We start from the raw sequence: 19,232 nt of genomic DNA on the forward strand, positions 1-19,232 counted from the left end.
GATTTGGAAAGTAGGCTGGCTTTGCTGGGAACTTGTAGGATCTGTCTCTCTCTCTCTCTCTCTCTCTCTCTCTTTTTTTTTGGATTGGTTTATTTTATTTCAAAGACAGTTACCGAGGTAGATGTTGTATCTTCTGGTTCACTCCCAAAATAGCCAGAACAGCCAGGGCTAGGGCAGGCTGAAGCCAGGAGCCAGGAGCTTCATCCAGGCCTCCCATGTGGGTGGCAGGGACACAAGCACTTGGGCCATCTTCTGCTGCTGGCCCAGGCCATAGCAGAGAGCTGGATCGGAATTGCAACAGCTGCGACTAGAACCAGTGCCCATATGGGATGCCTGGCACTGCACCTGCTGCACCACAGTGCCAGCCCCGGGAGATGTCTTGTGACTCTGCCTCTCCCTCCCCGTGGTCCTGCAGCAGCTGTACCGTGTCAGCAGCAGGAAGGGCAGCATCCAGAGGAGGGCCTTGGGAGGTGACGCCCCTGGGGCCCAGTCTTGCTCTCAGCGAGGATGAGAGGCCTGGAGGGGACTTGGAGCTCATGGCTTGATGGTGAAGAAAGGAGGAAGTGACAGGGAAGAGAGCCAGAAGCCAGCGGGGGGTGGGGGGTGCTCTGTGTGCTACACGAGGCCAGTGATCTGTCGCCAGCTATGAGGCCAGGGGAGGCCGCGGCCGTCCCATCCCACCCCGCCGTCTCTGCGGCCTGGCTCTGAAGGAGAGATAGACCCTGCTCTGGGCCTTCTGATTGCAGGAGTGGCGGCTCGCTGTGTCGTCATGCGGGACGTGGGTTTGTCTCAGCAGGCAGTGATGGGGCCGCTGCTGGGGAACCTGCTCCTGAGGCTGTGCACATCCCAGTAGAAACCACCAGGAGAGCAGAAAGCCAGGGAAGGTCATGAGGTGACACGGGGGCAGGGGCGGGCATCCCATGGGCATAGACGCCCTCACAGCTGCTGGTCTCGGTGGGAGGAGCCTGGTTCTTCAGAAGCTCCAGGTCCGTATCCTGGACCCAGGTGTCAGGAGACAGCAGGTGCGGCCCTGGCAGCGTTCAGCTGGACCCAGTACAGAGGGAACCAGCTGTCCCTTCCCTGCTCCTCCAGAGGGAGGTGACCGAGTTGCCTAGGTGATGTCACAGCAGTCACCCCCGATGCCATCGGAAGACCCTGGACCCTGTAGGGCATTCCAAGGGTGGTTTGGTCGCCATGGCAACACCACCCTGCAGCCCTTGTGGCTGCTGTGCACAGAGGAGGCATGGGCTGAGGCAGCCTCCCACCCACTGCCACACCACTCTGCCTGCTGTGGCCTGACCAGCCCACGTGGCTGGCTCCACCACTCATCTGCCACCACCCGGGCAGGCCCCTTCCTGTCTGAGCTGTTAGCATTCAGTAGCCCCTCGTGCTCTGATGCCCCTCCCCGCCCCAGTGCACAGTGTCTGTCGGTGAGCGAGGCTCTGCCTGTCCCACAGCACAGGAGACGACAGCTGGGCCCCCTCTGGGCAGCTGCCTCGCGTGGGGGCTCCCTGCCCACTGCAGGGCAGATGCTGCTCACTTGTGTTGTTCCTGCAGCTGTGGACACACTAGGCTGAGAATGGGCACCCCTGGGGCCACGGGCACGGCCGCTGCAGAGACCAACAGGGGCTGCGGGTGGTGCTCCTGTGGCTTTGTGTCCTCCCCACAGCCAGCAGCTGGTGACCCTTCAAGCAGCCTGTCCCCTCTGTGCAGACGCAGAATCCCCCACCCTGTGTTTCCCTGTGGTGGCTGAGTATTGAGATTGAATCACAGTTTATGTCATTAGCAGTTGATGATGTTGTTAAACATTAATTTATTATTGAAAGGCAGAGGAGCGAAAGAGAGATTTTCCATCTACTGGTTCCCTCCTCAAATGACCACAAGAGCCAAGTCTGAGCCAGGCCAAAGCTAGGAGCCTGGAGCTCTCTCCGGTCTCCCACATGGGTGCAGGGCCCCAAGCACTTGGCCTATCTTCCACTGCCTTCCCAGACACATTAGCAGGGAGCTGGATCAGAAGTGGAGCAGCTGGGACTCGAACCTCCACACTAGTATGCAATGCTGGCATTGTCGTAGGTGGCTTAGTGTGCTGTGCACTGGTGTGGGCCTCCAGCAGTTGGTTTTTTAAAGAGTTTTGAGGGAATTCTGGTTCCTATTCCTCCCCTTATTGGTGTCCTTCTTTAATAAGCGTCCAGTCGGTGGCTTCTTCCATGTGACCCGCGTAGGTGGGACTCAGCGTGCAGGTGACCAAGGGTGGGCTTGGTCATGTGTACACTGCTGGTGGGTGGTCCCGTGGGTCACCCACCTTGTAGGAAGCAGCTAGAAGTTTATTTGTGCGAGTCCCCGTGTGCCAGTGCTTCCTGCCCCTGTGTCATGCTGTCCCATGGCCTGGGTTCGGGGGCCCTTGGTGCCAGGATTCTGGCCTTCGCCTGTGCTGAGGGCTCTGGACGGAGAGACAGAGCGTGTGTTTGCTTCCTGCTCCCAGATCCCTGGGCCCTTCGCATAGCAGTACTGGGGCTGCAGTACTTACCCCAGCTGCACAGTCTTGCTGCCAGGAGAGGCTGTCCCTTAGCTGCTGATACGGCCCACATGCTTTTTTTAATTTCTTTTTAAAATTTATTTATTTATTTGGAAATCAGAGTACAGGGAGAGAGGAATAGAGAGAGAGAGAGATCAATCTGCCTTCACTCCCCAGATGGCCGCAACAGCCAAGGCTGGGCCAGGCCAGAGCCGAGAGCCAGGGGCTTCCCCCAGGTCTCATATGTGGACAGCAGGGGCCATACACACCCGAGCCATTGTCCACCACTTCCCTCAAGCTGCCAGCTTGTGAGCTAGACTGGAAGGGGAGTGGCAGGGATATGAACCCCACACCCAAATGGGATGACGGCATCACAGGTGGCGGCTTCACCCACTGCTCCACGATGCTGGCCCCGAGGTGCACCTGCTTTAGAGGGCCTCCTTGGGTGCTGTGCCCTGTGCCTTGGGGTTGGGAACTCTGTCACAGGGAGCCCAGCAACACCCCCTGCGTTCTTGCCCTGTGATGGGAATGGTTTGTGTGGTGGGATGAGCCTTGGTGGGAGTGGTTTGTGTGGTGGGAGGAGCTTGTGGTGGGAGTGGTGTATTATGGTGGGAGGAGCCTGTGTTAAGAGTGGTGTGTGTGCAGTGGGAGGAACCCTTGGTGGGAGTGGTGATTACAGTGGGAGGAGCCTACGATCACAGTGTTGTGTGGTGGGAGGAGCCTGTGGTAGGAGTGTTGTATTACAATGGGAGGAGCTTGTGTGGGGACCTGGTGTCCACACCTCATAGCTGCTGAAGTTTGTGCCTGGAGGGACTGCCTGCTGCCTGACAGCACTGTGGGCGGAGCAGATGCTGGCACTGGTGGAGCCTGTGGCAGACGAGGCTCGAGGCGGGATCAACTCGGCCTTCCCCAGGAGGGTGCACAGCCCCCAAACTCTCGCATCTGTGTCCTCTCGGGAAAGGGGCTGTGGACCCTGATCCAGTCATGAGCATCAGGCAGGTACCAGCAGGGCAGTGCCCGGTGGGAGCCTGTCCCTCCGCCTGCTGTGTGTTTAGAGGAAGGCTCCCTCACCTTCATGCCCTCCCCACTGGCACTGGCTTCCTGAATGGTGCTGGCCCCCTCTGCACCTGCAGGCTACTGGCGGCCAGGTCAGTGGATTGATCACCCGTGGGTGAGTACAGCTGATAGGTTTGATTTGATCTGGTCTGCCCCGAATCGCATCATCTAAACAGTCTGTGTGAAAACTTGGTCCAAATTCCGTGTTCTGTCCTGCACGTGAAGTCTTTGGAATGGACATCAGTTTATGTGTGCACGGAAGGCTGAGCAAAGCATTTTGGATGCATGGGGTCACAGAGCAGGCTTGGGGTAGTGTCGCCTGCCCAGTCTGCCCATGGGGAACTGTCACAGGGGTCTGTGGGCTGCGTTGTGCAGCAGGGCGTGGGGGCCTGGGCCGCATGCCTCAGCCCTGCAGTCGGCCACTTCCCCACGGAGCCCTGGTGCCCTCGTGGGCAGCCAGGATCTGGGCACCTGGTGAGGCCCTTGCAGCAGGTGGAGCTGTGCAGAATATGACTGTGCATTCACATTCTGGGCACACACACGCATGCACAGACACATGCACAAACCTGTGTGCACACACACACTCGGTCTAGAAGGAAAACCGTAGAGCCTGCAGTGCTCACTCCCATGTGCAGGCAGGTGTCCCCCTCACGCTCATGCCCAGCACCCCGCATGACACGCGTCCCCCATCTTCTTCCCTGGGGGAGTGGAGGTGGGATCTGGCATTGGCTGCATGGGGTTTTGATGGAGAAACAGCCTTGGGCTGCTCAGTGCTGGTGCCCTGCTCGTTGGCCGGCCGTCTCAGCTCATTGCATCTTGTTCAGGCTCACGCACTTTATTTAAAGGTGTGCAATGCTTTGGCAAGAGGCAGGGAGGAGCCTACACCATTGCTTCACCTGCCATAGGTTCCAGGGACTGCAAAGGGGGCCTCTTCAGCAGGGGGCACAAACGCGACCTTCCTGGCCAGTTGGGTCTTGTCGGACTTCCTTCATCTGTGCTTCTGCGGGATCACAGGGCCCCCGGAAGCTGACACTCGGTGCTGCTACCTTCCACCTGGGCTGCTGGAAGAAGCCCTGGGATGGGAGCCTTCCCTACAGCATCACTGGTGTCGCCGAGCCAGATGCTGATGTGGGGGGCAAGGGTGCCCCAGCAGGGCTGGCTGGCTGTGTGGTTCTCATACCGTTCTGAGCTCCATCCACTGTCGGGGACACAGAGCAGGTGTCATGCATTTGGATGTCTGAACCCCCCTGCCCCGTGGCAGTGTGAGAATCTTCCTGCTTCCTGGACATGCCTCTCCACCTGTGGGGAAAGGCAGAGGCCCTGGGCAGCCACCTGTGGGGCCAGGACATGGGCAGACCTGGGTCCAGGCTTCCTTGGGGCAGCAGAGGCCTTGGCATCGTCCTCCTGAAAAGCCGCTGCTGGTGCTGACATCACAGAGCATCCCCCTCATCCTGAGTTAGTGTGTTCACTTCTCGCAGGCACTCACACGTGCTCTGGAAAGAAAGGCCTGTCTGGCCATTTCACCACGGGAGGCCTGGGAAGAGGGCGTGGACGCTTGCTCTGCTCCCCAGTACTGGCATTGTTGTGGCCTTTATGAAATACTGTTAAACCTCTGCGTTCCCCCCTCAAGAAATGGCCCAGAGGTGTGTCTTTTACAAAACAGCGGGCCCACATGGTTGAAAAATGTTCACAGGTACCGTACACAGCAGATAAACCGATTTCCTTAGCTGTTAGCTGGGGCGGATCCGCAGTGTCCTCTGGAAGAGAGGAGATGGGCTGACGAATACTTAGCTTAGAAAAAGGACTGAGGTCTCCGTTGGGAAGCAAGGCGTCCCAGCCCAGATCCCTTGAGCAGTGCGTGAAGTAGGGGCCTCAGCAGAGCAAATGTGCCATCAGGTGTGCACCATGGGAGGCTGAGGCTCAACCGTTCGCTGGTTTCTACTGGGATGTGCACAGCCTCAGGAGCAGGTTCCCCAGCAGCGGCCCCATCACTACCTGCTGAGACAAACCCACGTCCTTCATGACGACACAGCAAGCCGCCACTCCTGCAATCAGAAGGCCCAGAGCAGGGTCTACCTCTCCTTCACAGCCAGGCCGCAGAGACAGCGGGGTTGGGATGGGACGGCTGAGGCCTCCCCTGGCCTCACAGCTGGCAACAGCTCAGGGATGGAGGAGGGGAGCAGCCCAGATGCATGGCAGGTGCTGCGCCCCGCCCACATGTGACCTGGGCAGCCCTGGTCCCTGGCACAGTTGGGGCCACCACGCAGGATGAGGATGTGCCATCTGCCTTCAGTGAGGCTGCCTTGCAAACAAACCCACAGGGAGACTGACACCTGGGCTGCAGATCAACGGGTCTGGAACTTTCTGCCGAGCCGAGGTGAGATGGGCCACGAGCAGCCACAGAAAGGGAAGTGGCCAGCCAGGGGTGCGTACCCCAGAGCAGAGGGGTCAGCCCCATAATAGTGACCTTGGGTGGAGCACGCCCCTCATTCGCTGTTCTTCCAGTTTCTGCTGACACGCACCCATCGCAGACTAGAACTCACCGGGCCGCCATCAGCGGGTCCTCCGCTCGCTACCCACCACGCACCCATCACAGACTAGAACTCACTGGGCCGCCATCAGTGGGTCCTCCACTCGCTCCCTACCATAAAGCTGCCGGCAGAATCGTCTTGGCTGCTGTGCATTGCTGTGTTACCACGGGTCTCCCTGGAAAGAACAGAACAGGAAGCAACCCAGGCCGCAACGCCCCACAAACGGCAGAGTTCCAGATCCTTGTCAAAAAGAGACCGGAAGGGAAATGCAGGAACCATTTGCAAAACAAATTTGGCTCTCCGAACCTAAAAAAAAAAAAAAAATAGCAAGTTTTAAGAATTGAGAGGGGGCTGGTATTGTGGTATAGCAGATAAAGCCACTGCCTGTGGTGCCGGCATCCCATATGGGTGCCAGTTTGAGACCTGGCTGTTCCAGTTCCGACCCAGCTTTCTGCTATAGCTTGGGAAACCAGTGGAAGATGGCCCAAGTGCTTGGGTCTCTACACTTGCGTGGGAGACCTAGAAGAGGCTCCTGGCTTCGGATCAGCCCAGCTCCAGCCATTGTGGCCATCTGGGGAGTGAACCAGCAGATGGGAGACCTCTGTGTGTGTGTCTCTGCTTCTCTCTATCTGTAACTCTCCCTCTCAAATCAATCAATCTTGGGGGAAAAAAAAATGTGTCACCAGTCCCAAATCCCAGCACTGGTACTGGGTCGTTACTGCCAGAGAGGGGATGAGGCACAGGACCACAGCTGTCACAGGCCCCAACATGCCCTTACCAGGGGTTCCCAAGGGGTGGGTGCAGCTCACCGATGACTTCCATAATGGGCCACTGATTCCTCCCAGACTCCCTACAGGCCTTTACCAGGGGTCCCAACAGGGTGGGTGCAGCTCACTGGTGACTTCCACACCCGGCCGCTGGTTCCCCTCCACTCCCTGGGCTCCCAACAGGGACCCTGGGAGGATTATGGGGCGTGGCTCACCAGGAGACCTGCCCTCCTCCCCTGGAGGAGGTCCCTTTTCCCCTCAGTCTCCATTGAGTCTGCCAGGCTCAATGTGCCAGTGTCTCACCCAGCACCGCAGACCCTGTGGGAAGCGACTCCAGGAAACAAGGGCAGGAAACGTCAAGATTACCCAAAGTTACTGCAGACCAGAAAAAACCCCATGCCTTTTCCTAAACACCAATGCCGACGGTATAATCCATTTGCTTCATCCCCCAGGTAAGCAATTTCAAACACTCCCAGCCAGTACCAAGAGACAGAGAGAGTTCAGGGGCTGGCGCTGTGGTGTAGTTGGTAGAGCCGCCATCTATAGCTCTCGCATCCCATATGGGCACCGGTTCTAGTCCCGGCTGCTCCACTCCTGATCCAGCTCTCTGCTATGGCCTGAGGAAGCAGTAGAAGATGGCCCAAGTGTTTGGGTCCCTGCTCCCGTGTGGGAGACCTCAAAGAAGCTTGTGGCTCCTGGCTTTGGATCAGCCCAGCTCCAGCTGTTGCGGCCATCTGGGGCATGAACCAGCAGATGGGGAGATCTCTGTCTCTGATTCTCTGTTTCTATCTTTCAAATAAATAAAAATTAAAATATTTTTAACGGGGCTGGTGCTGTGGCATAGTAGGTAAAGCCTCCACCTGCAGTGCTGGTATCTCATATGAGCACAGGTTCGAGTTCCAGCTCCTCCTCTTCCAATCCAGTCCTCTGCTAATGGCTTGGGAAGGCAGTGGAGGCTGGCCCACGTGCTTGGGCCCCTGCACCCACGTGGGAGACCCGGATGAAAGGGTAAGAGGAAGCAAGTGTCCTGGATACAGACACACAGAACTCCAACAATCATCCCAGAAGACAAAGTCCGTTCACCTTGAATGCTGTGGCTGACTTATACGCAGGCAGGGTCTCGTCTCTGTGTCTCACGGTCCATCCGGGGTCTGATTATCATTGAACATCCAGGAGCACTCACATCCATCTCAGGAAAAGCAATCTCTACTGAACAGATGAACCTGAAACAGATTTCCTTCTTTCTTCAAATGTATTTTGAAAGTCAGAGTTACAAAGACAGAAGGAGAGAGAGAGAATATCTTCCATCTGCAGGTTCACCCTCCAGATGGCCACAATGGCCAGTGCTGGGTCAGCCGGGAGCCAGGAGCTTCATCTGGGTCTTTCCTGTGGGTAGCAAGGGCCCAAGAACTTGGTCCATCCTCTGCTCCTTCCCCACATGCATTAGCAGGGAGCTGGATTGGAAGTGGAACACCTGGGACATCAGTCAGTGCCCATATGAGAAGCTGGCATTGCAGAAGGCGGCTTTACCCACTGCACCACAATGCAGGCCTCAAACCTACATTTCTGAATGACACAGACATCCTTAAAATACAAACACTTAATACCATTGATCAAAGTTTGTTTCCTAGAAATAAAAAACCAGGATGACATTGCAATGCAGCAGGTTTGGCTACTGCCTGCATTGCTGGCATCCCATACGGGAAGTTGTTCAAGTCCTGGCTGCTCCACTTCCATTCCAACTCTCTGCCAATGCACTTGGGAAAGCAGTGGAAGATGGCCCAAGTGTTTGGAGCCCTGCACCCATATGGGAGACCCAGATGAAGCTCCTGGCTCCCGGCTGACCCAGGACTGGCCATTGTGGCCATCTGGAGTGCTGTCTGTCACTTGCCTTTCAAATGAATAAACCTTTACAAATTTTTTAAGAACTCTAAAATACATACCTTTAAGAGAGGGACAGGTATCTTGGCTACAGCAGAAGGTCCACCAAGCGTGCTGTGGCTCCGGCCTTCACACACGTCCACGGCATCCCTGACACTCCCCGTGGCCTTCCTGTGTCTGGGTGGATGGAACGGAGGGGTCTGAAGCCCTCCTGCTCTGCTCCACGCCTTTGAGCCCTGTCTCCCATGGTCCACGATGTCTGTCTACCCACGGCCAGGAAGGGAGAAGGTGTCTGCTCCACAGCTCACAGGGGAGTGGGCGGGGCAGCCCCCTCAGAAAAGAAAGATGGCACCTCCCATGTCCCCCAGCGTGGGCTCCTTGGAGACAGCCATGGGTACGTCAGGAGTTGCTGGAGGAAATGTTCCTGAAGCTGTCAAATAGGCGCACTCCTGTTGTCAGCTGACAATTAAGAGAAAAACAAGTGAAAACTGAAAATTGAACAGAAAACTGAAAATTGAATAGAAAGCTCTTGGTCCATATTTACCGTTTGCTGCTTCACAGCCCTATATCAGTACTGGGGACACCAGGCTCCACCAAGACCCAGCCTTGGCCCCCACAAAACTCAGCTGGGTGGGAAGGGGGCACCGACACTGTCAGTCCCACATTCCCTTAAAAAGAAGCACGAGATGGAGCCGCCACTTGTCAGTGCATTTCCAGCGCCTACTGTTCTTGTGCCTGACAGGCCCACCCAGTGTGCTGCCTGTGCACTCTGGAGAGAACTCATGCAAGTGGGGGAGGGGCGGGCCAGGTCCCCCCTCCAGGCATAAATCCCTGAGAGCCAAACCCAAGGAGAAATATCTGGAGTGCAAATGATCAGCGACTCGGGGTGGCAATGAGGAGTGTGTGTGTGCTGAGCATTCCAGAACCTTCCTTCAAAGTGCCAGCACAACCCACAGGCCCCTGCTTGTCTAGACGCCTGCTTCCAGCACGGGCTCCCGCCTGCTTTGTCCCACAGCCTTCTGCCCAGACTCCTGTTTCCCACTGGATGCTGTGGGTCACTAGGAGGGGACGGCCTTTGCCATTAAGCACACACAGGTGCCTGAGTCACAGCAAATCCTGTGTACGATGACAAACACCAGGTTCTAAAAGGCCAGGGCCTTTGGGTAAGGATTGAACCCAGGTGGGACCCCGCAGATGGCGCTCAAGACACAAGCAGCCCCAGACTTCCTTCTTCCCAGCTCGGGGTTCCTCTGCAGTGACAGCAGAGCCACCATCTGGGCCTTCAGAGCCCCCTTCCCTGACAGGGGCTAGCTGTTACTTTCTTGCTGTTGGTGTCCCCTTATGAGCCTTGCCACTATCCTGACACTGTCATCGTTCAGGGCAGATTAAAAAAAAAATCCCAGGCTGGACCAGCCACATGTGGATGGCATCTGTGGCATCCACTTTTCACTGGTCTTCAAAAGCACAGAAATCACTTTTCCTGGGTTCAGACAAAAAAGGAAAACTTTCAATAACCACAAGCAGTCACTGGCCAGGCCCTGCCTGCTCTTGGTCTAGGTCAGCTGAAGGTGGGAAGCTCAGGTCCAGGTTACCCCTGGCGTGGGCCCTGGGAAAGGGCGTGCTAATTCTCCTCCTTCCCCCTAGGAAGTAGGGGGAGCCCGGCCAACCCCCCTGCTTCCCAAGGACAGGCTCTGGCGCTTGTCAGGGAACCTCAGAGAAGCTGGACACCTGGCCAGGATGTATCTAGCAGGCTCTCCCTAGCCAGTCCGGGGCTGCCTCCACCTCCACTTTCTTCCCAGGAGCAGGGTCATTGGTCTCCCATCCTGGGCAGCAAGCAGAGCCCCACCCATACCCCCCCCACTGGCTTCTGGCATTCTTCCCTGTCACTTCCTCCTTTCTTTACCATCAAGCCATGAGCTCCAAGTCCCCTCCAGGCCTCTCATCCTCGCTGAGAGCAAGACTGGGCCCCAGGGGCGTCACCTCCCAAGGCCCTCCTCTGGATGCTGCCCTGCCTGCTGCTGACACGGTACAGCTGCTGCAGGACCACGGGGAGGGAGAGAGGCAGAGTCATAAGACATCTCCCGGGGCTGGAGCTGTGGTGCAGCAGGTGCAGTGCCGGCATCCCATGTGGGCACTGGTTCTAGTCCTGGCTGCTCCACTTCAGATCCTGCTCTCTGCTATGGCCTGGGCCAGCAGCAGAAGATGGCCCAAGGGCCCAAGTGCTTGTGTCCCTGCCACCCACATGGGAGGCCCGGATGAAGCTCCTGGCTCCTGGCTTCAGCCTTCCCCAGCCCTGGCTGTTGTGGCTATTTTGGGAGTGAACCAGCAGATACAACATCTACCTCGGTAACTCTGTCTTTGAAATAAAATAAACCAATCCCCCCCCCCAAAAAAAAAAGAGAGAGAGAGAGAAAAAAGAAAAAAGATATCTCCCAAGTTCCCAGCAAGGCCAGCACATTTTCCACTTTTTATTCCCCCCAGGACTGGGCCAGGAATCCTCACCCAGAACAAGGACCCCTTCTGTTCCCAGACCCAGGGAACTTCCAGGGACCAAGTGTGTGGTCCCAGCCCCAGCCCACCTCTGTGCCTGGCCCCCCGCCCCGCCCACGTCTGCAGAAGTCCCTGGGTCACCCCCTCCCACAAACCCCTGGTCCCCGCCCACCATGCCCCCTGGAGCCCCCTCAGTTTCTGGCTCCTCCCACCACCCCTGATATCCCCTCAGTTCCTGAGTCCCATCCACCGTCCTTGGATCCCTCTCAGCTCCTGTGTCTGGAATTCCACACTGAATGCTGGGACAGCCTCCTCTCCAACCCGCGTGCCGGGGCCCCGCCCACCATCCCAGACCCTCTAAGCCCCACACCTGGGACCCTGCCCACCATCCAGGGACACGCCTCAGCTTCCGTCCAAGGGACCCCACCCATCTCCCCAGAACTCCCTCAGGTTCCTGCCCTGGAACCATCCCCAGCCCCTGGACCCCGCCCACTACCCCAGCACCCTCTAAACCCTACATCCCTGGCACCGACCACATCCAGCCTGGACCCCCTTCATCCACTATCCTGGGACCCAGTAAGTCCCGCACCCGGTACTCCGCCCACCACTCCAGGAGTCACCTCCGCACCTGTGCTCGGGCCCGCCCCCAACCAAAGCCCCGGGCCCCGCCCACTCTCCGGGGACTCACCTGGCCTGCTGTACCCGGGACCCCGCCCGTCTCCTCAGAACCCCCTCAGGCCCTTGCTCAGGACCCCCGCCTCAGCCCCCGAGCCCCGCCCACTACCGGGGACCACTCCTCACCCGCCCCGTGCCGGGACCCGCGCTCCTAATGTCCCCGGGCGCGTTAAAAAGCGCCGCCGCCTCACCCTCGCCGAGATGTGCCACCCTGTCTCGTGTTTCTTGCTCAAGGCGGCCCCGCTCTTGTCGGGGGGGGGGGGGGCGCCGCGCTGGAGCGGCCCCACCGCCGAGCACTTCCGGGTCAGAGGGCGCGCGGCGCGACGGGTCGCGCTGGGGGTAAAAATCGGAGGCGGGGCTGGGCGCGGGGCTCCGGCAGGGTCCCCTCTGCTCATGGTGGCGCCATGGAGGAGGCCGTGGGCGACCTGAAGCAGGCGTCGGCCTGCGTGGCTGACCCCACCTGAGGGGCGCGGCCCCCAGCACCGCCAGGGAGGCCCGGCAGGCCCGACCCGAGGAGACCCCCCTCCCGCCGCCGCCCCGATCTGGCTTCATCTGAAAGAACCCTCAGGCCACCGTGACGGGAGCAGGAAGTTGGGTGTAGGAAGGTCCAGCTTTAGGAAGAGCAGGAAACGCGGTGACGTCATGGCGTCTTTCAGGGCATTTTGGATTTGCCATCTTTCCATCCTCAGCCTGTCTTCCTGCCTTGTACTTGCAGCTGGGGGAGGACCTGGCTTCTGCATTGGCTGTGTTCATCCCCGGTCTCAGGGATGCAAGGAAAAGACCTTCTCTACCAAACAGCTGTTTTGGGGTCACAGTTCTGGGTGCTGCACACAGTTGCAGTGGGGTCCAGAGACGCGTACGCGCCAACATCTGTGCACAACCGCACCACCAATGCATTGGGGACAGCACAGGGCAGGCACAGAGGTGTGACGTCAGAACCAGCTCGGGGGCCAGTGCTGTGACTGAGTGGGCTAAGCCTCTGGCTATGGTGCCAGCATTCCATATGGGCACTGGTTCAATTCCCAGCTGCTCCACTTCCGATCCAGCTCTCTGCTGTGGCCTGGGAAAGCAGCAGAAGATGGCCCAAGTGCTTGGACTCCTGCACCCATGTAGGTGACCTGGAAGAAGCTCCTGGCTCCTGGCTTTGGATCGGCACAGCTCTGGCCATTTCACTCTTTGGGGAGTGAACCAGCAGATGGAAGTCTCTCTGTCTCCCCCCCCCCCCTTTCTGCCTTTCAAATAAATAAATAAATCTTTAAAAAACAGTCCTCTGTTCATCATTAGATATTGATATGGTTTTCATAATTGGTAGATGAAAGTAAACACATTTACTAAAGAACATGATGGAGTAGATTCCAGAAGGCACCTGTTGTGCACTGATTGAGGGAGGCACTTGGATCTGAAACAGAAACAGGACCCTAAAGGAGAGCATCAAAGCCAATGACCAGTTAGAAAACACACAGATGTATTAAATTCCGCTATCAGGAAGAGCCATTCGTGATACACCAGGAATGATGGAGATAAAGGAGAAAGACAGTGGCCTCAGATTTTCCTAACCTACACTCAGTAAATGACCTCAGTTGCCAGCTATAATCTGATTATAAGAGTAGCAAAACACATAACATGTTTTTCAGTAAAACAAAAAGCTACTCAGTATGAACACATCGTGTGTAGAGAACTTATTCTACCGTCCCATGAGACAATGGTGAATTCCAACTGCTTCTGTGTTTGGAAAGTCTTTGGGAGAGCAGGAAAGTAAGAAAAAAAAGATGTTTAGATACCGAAAAGAGAAGAAGTCTTAATGAGCAAGTTGCTTAAGTTAGACAGGTGGAAATCAGAGTAACACCAACTCCAGGAACCAAAATGAAGGAGAAAATTCTACTTTCACAATCTGGTCATGAAACCAGGATTGCTGGCCCAGGCATTTGAGTCCTATGATTATCACTGCTTCCTTAGCTCCAGAGCTAAGACCCTTGTGTAGTTTCCAGAGCCTTCTTTATGTCTTTATTCCTCAGACTGTAGATGAAGGCGTTCAGCATGGGGGTGACCACAGTGTACATCACCGAGGCCATGGCAGGTGAGTGTGAGTGGTGGGTAACAGCTGAAGTGAGGTAGACACCTAGACCTGTGCAATAAAATAAGGAGACAACGGACAGGTGGGAGGCACAGGTGGAGAATGTTCTATCCTTCCCCTGAGCTGAGGGGATTGCTCGGATGGAGGAGACGATCTTATAGTGGGAGCACAGGATCCCAGCCAGTGAACCAACAGCTAGCAGCACAGGTATGAAGTATACGACCATGTCATTAAGAAAAGTGTCAGAGCAGGCAAGATGGGCCATCTGATTCAGTTCACAGAAACAGTGATGGATTTCCTGGGGTACACAGAAGGACAACCACAGCACCATTAAGCTTTGTAACAAGGCATGCAGGACACTGATGACCCAGCACACCAGGACTAGCTGCACACACATCTGGTGGTTCATGATGACCATGTAGTGCAGGGGGTTGCAGATGAACACAATCCTGTCATAGGCCATCATGGCCAGGAGAAAATTGTCCAGCTCCGCAAAAAGCAGGAAGAAGAACATCTGGGTGATGCAGCCTGCATAGCTGATGGCTTTTTTCTGCATCTGGATGTTCACCAGCATCTTGGGGACAGTGGTGGAGGTGAAGCAGATGTCCACCAAGGACAGGTTGGAGAGGAAGAAGTACATGGGTGTGTGGAGGTGGGCTCTGAGAGGATGGCAAAGATGATGAGCAGGTTCCCAGCCACAGTGACCAGGTACATGGAGAGGAAGAGCCCAAATATGAGGGTCCTCTGAGACTCCCAGAAGAAATCTTGAAGTTTGTGAATCATTCCCTGATGCCAGTGGTTGAGACGACTACCAGGAAAGAGATAATTACATGACTACTGAGGAGCCATTGCTCACATAGGGGAAATTCTGCCATGTATATGTTGCAGGCAAGCACTGATTTATATACACTGTGCATGGATCTGGTCCCATACAGGACTTATTTAGTGCATTTGAAACTTCTTATTAGCATCTCTGAGCAGAGTTCCATCCTCACTTAGATTTTGCCTAAAGTGCATGTATGTATTCTACTATTTTAATAAGTAATGATTTCCTACAGTTGAACTGTATAAATTGACTTCCAATCATGTTTCAAGCACTGGCCAGTCAGAAGTCTAATATCTTAGAAGAACATAATTGTCTACATCCCAGTGATGGAGATAAAATATAAGAGAACAGATAAATGCTCTGAATAAAATGGAAGCAGCTATAAAGGAGAATGGGTCCAGGGTCTTCTTTTCTAGTTGTTTAAGTAGGACTAGAGCCTGGGGATCATTGCCCAGAAACTGAGAGCCACGAGGTGATTTGTGGAAGTATGGATCACTTAGATATGAAGAGGACATGACGAGTGCCAAGGCCCCCTGTTGGCTGTTATTACAGAACAGGAGCATTCCAAAGGAAGTGAGGATGACAGTGCTGATGAGCAGAGGGAGAGTGGTGGGGTGGGGACGCAGGATGCTAAGGTTGAGGTGCTTCTGAAGCATCAACACAGACTCCATCATCCTCACAAGAATCTCTTGCATCTCATTCATTTTAAACTTTATTTACTCTAACCTAAAGAGAACAGCTTTAACAAAGTTCATGGATACAATCCTAAGAATAGAATGATATATCCCTTCCTCCCTTCTCCTCTCTCTCCTCCTTCTCTCTTTCTCCTCTCTCTTCCTCCTCCTACTTCTCTCTCCCTCCTTCCCTCCGCCACTCTTTTTTTTCACATTTTTGAGATGACATATTTTTACTATTCTCTCTATGTATTTCTTCATTTTCTAAGATTAAAAATCCTTTAAATATTAAAAAATTTAAACAGATATAAAAATGTTTAAGGTCCCATGTGATATGTGAGTACCTGCCTACATTGAGTTGTGTCAAATCAGTGTGTGTCTATGGATACAGACATCTATCTACTCAAACATGGGGCATTTCTTCAGGGTCTAAAACATCCAAACTCCTATATCCTAGTTCTGTTTCAGAGAAATTCATCATGCATTTCCATGATCTATAGTTGCCCTACCATGCAACAGAACCCAGCAATGTCTCACTACTCCCTAACTGTAACCTAGCGAACACGGAACAAGCTTTCTCCACCCCTGGCCCATATTTCTCTTTGCATTCTCTAACATCCACCATTAGACTTTATCATTGTGTTTGAAAAGGCAACCATTGATTTGAACAGGATTCATTCTAAGTACCGTATGTTCATTGAGTTCTTGTCTGAGTAACATTGTCACCCTGGAATAATGATTCCAGGTAACTCAGCTTGAACACTGTTCTCATCTCACAGCAGGTGCACACAAGCACACAAACACCCAGAGACAAACACAGACACAGATTCCATGGCCTTTGGAGCTGTGTTTGTACCGTGCCCTTCTCATCCCTGGATGCATGGATAGGGCAACACATGGACATGACACACGTGGGCCAAATCAATTTCTTTCCCACAAAAAAGTGTAAATTCCACCCAAAGTTCCAGCTTGAAAACCTCCCATGAACAAAGAAACGTGGGACTCTATTCTGGTATGGTCATTTTCACCCTTTAATTTTTAGTCATTTTTATTTGAAAGAGAGAGAGAGATGCCGGCATTGTGGTGTAGCGGGGTTAAGCTCTTGCTTGCAATGTTGGCATACCATATGGGTGCTGGTTCAAGACCCGGCTACTCCACTTCCAATTTGGCTCCCTCCTAATGCACCTGGGAAAGGAGCAGAAGAGGGCCCAAGTGCTTGGGTACCTGTGTCCATGTGGGAGACCTGGAAGAAGCTCCTGGCTCTGGTTTCAACATGGCCCACCCTGGCTGTTGCAGCCTTTTGGAGGGTGAACCACTGGATTTTAGATTGTCTCTCTCTGTCTGCCTCTATCTCTTTCTATAACTCTGCCTTTCAGATAAATAAATAAGTCTTTTAAAAATGCGAGCAGGAAATGAATCTAATGTTATCACTGCACTTATGTGAAGATCCTAATATGACTCTGAGTGGAAAAGCTGATGCTTAGTGAAGAATAAAGAAGAATTGTTGCCAAATGATGGTGAAGGCAATGCAACCTTCAGAAACAGATATAACTAGACAAGCCCAGAGACACTGTAGGAAATAACAGGAAGAGAAATGGATATACATATACACAAGATGATTTGTCAGCTTGGAAGAGGTAAAGAACATTCTGCATCGACAAAGCAAAGGCAGGGGAGGGGCAGTAAGACAGTCTTATGGACTTGGTAACACGCTTGACTATCCCTCAAACATTCACACACACGTGCACACACTCACAAAGCACACACACATGTGCACACATGCACTCATTTGCATACTCATATACATGTGCACACTCACACATGCACAATTCACACATGCACACACATGTGCACACACGTACACACCCACACACATACACTCACATACCCACCACACATGCACACCCATACACATGTGCACACCAACATAGAAATGAACACACTCACACCCCACACACACAAAGATACACACACAAACATATGAAATGGCAGGCAGCAATGTTTTCAATTTGAAAGACAATCTCTTGTTTTGAATCTGTCTCATCACCAGAAAATATCAATCTGCACCATTTCAAAAATTAAAAACAGCGGCACTAATCCTCCGCCTTGAGGCGCTGGCACACCGGGTTCTAGTCCCGGTCGGGGCGCCGGATTCTGTCTTGGTTGCCCCTCTTCCAGGCCAGCTCTCTGCTGTGGCCCGGGAGTGCAGTGGATGATGGCCCACGTGCTTGGGACCTGCACCCCATGGGAGACCAGGAGAAGCACCCAGCTCCTGCCATTGGATCAGTATGGTGCACCGGCCGCAGTGTGCTGGCAGTGGCAGCTATTGGAGGGTGAACCAACTGCAAAGGAAGACCTTTCTCTCTGTCTCTCTCTCTCACTGTCCACTCTGCCTGTCAAAAAATAAAAATAAAAACAGCAGAGGTGGATGTCTGGTGCTGCATTTAAGATGCTGCCTGGAACACCCACATCCCAGATCAGGTTGCCCAGGTGTGAGTTGTGGCTCTGCTCCTGATTCCAACACCCTGCTAATGCACCTTCTGGGAGGTTGCAATGACGACTCAGCTGTGTGGATTTTCTGCCAGTCACACAGGAGACCCACACTGAGCTCTGGGCATGTGACTTCTTTGGCCTGGCCCAGTCTTAGCTATTGTAGGCATTTTCAGAATGAACTAGAGGGGAGTGGCTCTCTCTTTTGTTTGTATGTCTTTGTCTATTTCTTTTTGTTTCTCCCCCATTCAAGTTAAATAAAGATAAATAAATGTTAAATAAAATGTCCTAAATTGCCTGTCTTTTCCTCCAGGGCTGCCACTATATTTATTTCTTTTTTTAAGATTTTATTTATTTATTTGAGAGGCAGAATTAGAAACACACACACACACACACACACACACAGATCTGATATCTGCTAGTTCACTCTAAAAATGGCTACAATGGCTGGAGCTTGGCCAATCCAAAGCCAGGATCCAGGAGCTTCTTTTGGGTCTTCCACATGGGTGCAAGGCCCAAGGACTTGGGCCATCTTCTGAAGCTTTCCCAGGTGCTTGATTGGAAGAGGAGCAAATGGGACTAGAACCAGCAACCATTTGGGGTGCTGGCACTGCAGAGACTTAGCCCACTACACCACAATGTCAGTCCCCATCCTCTTTCTTTACACCCCTTAATTGTCAAGATTCTTGGATCCCTGTTCTACTTTTACAGAACTTCTTTGTGCTTCTGAATTCCCGCTCTATAGAGATTCCACTAGGACCATCTAATTGTCAACAAGGAATCCTGTGTTGCTGGTTTCAGTGGGCACTCCTGTATTTTGACACCATGAATAATTACAATAATTAAGCATGAGAGTAAATGAACACCCCAATCTCTCTATCTGAAATAGACTGGATTGGCTATCAGGTGACCTTGGGTAAGCATTCTCAGCTTCCACTCTAGGCCTTTCCTGCAGGGCCTGCTGGGCTCTCAGACTCACCTGCATGTGTTCTCTGGGAGGAAGGTCTCTGGATAGAGGTGTGACTCCTCCAGGGATGGATGATGATGGACACCAAAGCTCTGTCCCACACAGACAGCAGGAATGAGTCAAACATCAGTCCCTGAGCCAGATGAAGATTGTGGTGAATTTACAGCTCCCCATCTCTGCACAGTAGGCACATCTTCCTCCTGGGGCTCTGACCTATGAGCACCTGATTTCCCAGTAGGGACCTTCGTCTGGGCAGATACTTTCTGGCCAATCCTCTGTTCCCAAG

At 53.9% G+C, this 19,232-nt stretch overlaps 1 long non-coding RNA gene and 1 pseudogene across 3 annotated transcripts; both read right to left on the reverse strand.

The window, feature by feature from the left end:
- Positions 1-567: 567 nt before the first annotated feature.
- LOC138845835 (uncharacterized) lies at positions 568-12,198 on the reverse strand. Of its 3 annotated transcripts, XR_011383018.1 has the most exons (5): positions 12,107-12,198; positions 8,813-9,209; positions 7,953-8,092; positions 6,217-6,408; positions 568-5,566 (listed from the first exon to the last, which is right to left on the reverse strand). It is a non-coding gene; the product is annotated as an uncharacterized lncRNA (long non-coding RNA). The 3 variants fall into 3 exon arrangements; XR_011383017.1 differs by having other exon boundaries at positions 573-6,408; positions 12,042-12,176; XR_011383016.1 differs by having other exon boundaries at positions 574-6,408.
- Positions 12,199-12,306: 108 nt separating this feature from the next.
- On the reverse strand, positions 12,307-15,489 carry LOC100344871 (olfactory receptor 7A17-like; annotated as a pseudogene).
- Positions 15,490-19,232: the final 3,743 nt, after the last annotated feature.

Source organism: Oryctolagus cuniculus, chromosome 16, assembly GCF_964237555.1.
Source record: "Oryctolagus cuniculus chromosome 16, mOryCun1.1, whole genome shotgun sequence".
Lineage (NCBI taxonomy): Eukaryota > Metazoa > Chordata > Mammalia > Lagomorpha > Leporidae > Oryctolagus > Oryctolagus cuniculus.